General features: G+C 32.5%; 1 pseudogene; it reads left to right on the top strand.

Annotated features, from left to right (window-relative positions):
• The first annotated feature begins 1,045 nt into the window (after positions 1–1,045).
• LOC133200084 (L-rhamnose-binding lectin SML-like) lies at positions 1,046–2,700 on the top strand (annotated as a pseudogene).
• The last annotated feature ends 1,226 nt before the right edge of the window (positions 2,701–3,926 follow it).

Raw genomic sequence — 3,926 nt, 5'->3', positions numbered from 1 at the left:
TGAGAAAATATCAGTAACAATTTACATGCATAAATATTTAGCAAAACAAATAAATGGGTTCTATAAACATGCTATTCTGTGTAATAAATAGATTATCAGATACTCAAAGAATTTATACTTTAAGCTTCATTTATTAGTAATGAAGTTAAATTCAGTTTATCCTAATAAAATTACCTTAAAAGTCAAAGATGTATGGGTTATCGGAAAGTATAGGATAGAATAAAGAAATAGAAGTCAAGTTACAGTCATGCAAACCATATGTACAACCTACTCCTAATCTCGCATCATTTTGTAGTTCTCTTGAACCTGCGAGGGGGAGACGAAGGAACCTTAATGTCCAAACTTTCGGAAAAATTGTAACCACTGGTACCCTGTTTTCATCCTGTTCTTTAAATTCCCTAGAAGATGAACTTGCTTCATCAGGTTCACCACTAACTTCATCTATAGATGAGTCTGCAGTAATCTGTTCAGCTTCACTAGCTGTTTCAGGTATGGAAACTGTTTCCTTCAAGGAATGAGAAGCGTCCTTAATTCTCGACATCAATGTCGTGTCCACTCTTGTCATTCTGATCGCCGCCCCCACCCCCCTTCCTCGTCTGATGGACACTCTAGGCACTGGTTAGACTTTCTTGGAGGAAAAAATAAGAATATCATCATCTAGCTGATCATGGCCCTGATTTAATTTCACAGGTTGACTGTTGTTTTCAGGGACATACTTGGTCATCAGGATTTAAAGTGACATGGGGAGTATAACTAGTGTCGTTACTGTCTTATTGAGGTGTATGCATGTATTTTTGAACCATGCAACCTATTTCATTCCAGTTATGCTTTTGTTTTGTTGCCTTCCTGATATACTTTATTTTAGCAAATTGTTCATGATCGTCCTATTCCTGTGAAGGCAGGGTAGATTCGAAATTAGCTCTTTGATCTGAATGCTATCGTTCTGAAAGACCATAGTGAAGAATAAAGTTGTTTTTACAGAATTATAATTTTTTATGATTTTCACGACTATATTTCGGGGAAACATTTTTTAAACAACGTAAACATGCTAATCTCAGGTTTGATTTTATATTTGATAATATTTCGTGATAATTTTCATTCCATGCTAAAAAAAAAAAGTTACATATGTTACTTTCAATCATGCACAGTTTATTTATACACATGTATATATATACGTCTGTTTCATGATTAAGCAGAAAACTTTTTATTTTCTATTTTATTTTCTACAATTAGGTAAGTTTTTTTTATGTATAACGCAAATCTTAATCATTTTTTCTTCACCTAAATGATAGTTTTTACGCACACTCGGTAGGCTTATTATACAAATCAATTATTACATTATTTAATCAACTTTATAGAAACAAAGATGATGCATTTCCGAAGTGTTGGTATTTTACTTTTGTTTTTATGGATCAGAAATGCGAAAACTTCAGGTAAACTCTAAATTTATTGTTCTTTTAGCTTTTAATTATTTTTTTTTTTAAACATGCCAGAATGATACATTCTTTCATATTCATTATATCATGTAAATTTTGAATTTACTGGGGGGGGGGGGGGTTAATGCAAAATTTACAACATGATAACTTGTAAATTTTTCATTTACCTCCCCCGAGTAAATAGAAAATTTACATGATATTTAGACCAGACTTTTGCTCTCTGTGACGATCAAAGGGGTTTTATCGGCTGTGCAAAAGGAACCAAGATTCAGATCTTATCAGCCAATTACGGTCGAACAGACGGAAATGTATGTCCTACTGGTAAAATAAAAACTCAAACCTGTCGTTCAAAGATGTCTGAAATCAAGACAAAATGGAACTGCAATGGGTACAGGATGTGCCACCTTCATGCTGCTGATCAGTATTTTGGAGATCCCTGCCCCAAATACTCTAAATATCTTGAGGTCAAATACCGCTGTATCAAGGATCTCAACAACAATTCAAAAGGTATTCATTATGCTCCCTCCTAAATCTGGATCCGCCACCATTAGAAAATCAAGGAATGTTTATCAAGTCATTTTTATCCCAAAAGAAAAAGAAGATTTTTTTTTTACAAGAAGATAAAACGCATCAAAGAATCTTTATTTACCAATGCCGAAAAAAAAAACTATTTCGGGGGGGGGGGGGGCGTTTTCCTTCGTATATTTGACTCCCCCTACCAACTTACAAAATTTACATTTTTCTTTGGGTGGGAGATCCAAGTTTTGTTTACTTTCTTTGTATATTTTCAAAGTATATCTGAAAATACCCACTGATACAGTCAGATGAATTAAAATATGAAAAATCGACGTAATAAATATGCAAGTTAGATTTTTTTTTAATTTTGCAGTAAAATATATTGCATTTCATGCATACAATACCAAAACGCTACATCTACATAAAAGTACCAGTGTTAATGTTGTACCTCAACCACGGAAATGATTACAATCGGCACACTGGAGTCTTCACAGCACCATCTGACGGACTGTACGTGTTTACTTGGTCAAGTGTTGTGGCACCGAACAAGTTTTTTGACTCAGAAATACTAGTCAATGGACAAAGAAACGGACTCGGAAATTGTAACAATGAATTAAGTCAAGGATATGAAAATTGTTCAAATACAGTTCCACTGCTTCTGAAAGTTGGAGACAAAGTCAACATCCGTACAACAGGTGCAGACTATCTGCATCGAATTTGGTCAGGTTTTAAGGGATGGAAAGTATGAAAATAATATAAAAGAAATAGAATAAAGCCGACTGTAATAAGATACACTTTTTTGTTTTTGTTTTTAAAAGAACATACCTTTTCTTCATAGAAAACCCTGTAGAAATGCTATTACTCAATAAAATGACCTCTTGTCTCTATTAAACGTGGGTAAAAACCAGTTTTTATCGTTGCTGAGTATCATTTAGCGCATTCGGGTCAAATTTTTCATTAATTTATTTCATTTCTGACATATCTTTTCTCTAAAAACAACAGAAGACTCACCTTGGCAATGCATGTGCTCTACTAGTAAGTACTAGCACACCCTTATCTTTTTAATTATTCAATATCTTTCATGTAACAGCTATAAATCTATTTTAGTTTTTGCCATTTGTAGTATTACATGTCAAACAAGCATGCATACAAATTGAATCAAAGTACTCATTCGTTCGAAATGATGTCTTCGTCATATGATTTGATTGATTGATTGTTTTGATTTTTACGTCTGAGCATAAAGAGACGACACGGGATTACATGACGTGCCAAAGATGGATACTTTTGATCTATTCTTATGCAGGGATGAAGAATGTAATCATTTCCAAATTAATTACTGTAAATGATGTTCTGAGTTCAAGTTCAAGTTCAATTTATTCACCCAAACCAAAATATTGGTACATGGGGTTCATTAACAACATATATACATTATATACAATCTGGTCAGAGGTACATATACAAAACAAAAAACATGACATATGATTGAAAAAGAAAATAAATAAATAAGAGAGGGGAAAATATATCAAGGAGGACAGACAGCATCATAAATTTTTAAAATAAACATACACAGTTTTTTCAGCATTTTTTCATTTTTGGTTGACATTAATTCCATAAATTTAATAACATTAGGTCTGTGGGAATAATAATTGCCCAGGTAATTTTTTCTTACATTAGCTAAAGTTTTACATTCTAAGATATAATGAAATTCATCAGCAGTTTGATTATTATTACAAAGTGTACAGATTCTATCACATAGTGGTATACCATACCATCTTCCAGTCTCTACTGGCAGATGATGATTTGCAGTTCGAAATTTTATAAATATTTTTCTAAATTTAGGAGATAACTTATCAATATAATGTTCAGATCCAAAGTTTTGTTTAAAGATTCTGTAAATCTGTCCTTTTGAAGAATTATTTACGTCACTAGACCACTTTTGAATAAATTGATCTTGTAATATTTGTTTTACAGTAG

Source organism: Saccostrea echinata, unplaced genomic scaffold (genome assembly GCF_033153115.1).
Source record: "Saccostrea echinata isolate AGI-Se365-2 ecotype Australia unplaced genomic scaffold, CSIRO_AGI_Sech_v1 ptg000037l, whole genome shotgun sequence".
NCBI classification, from domain to species: domain Eukaryota; kingdom Metazoa; phylum Mollusca; class Bivalvia; order Ostreida; family Ostreidae; genus Saccostrea; species Saccostrea echinata.
This window is presented reverse-complemented; position numbering and strand designations above follow the sequence as displayed.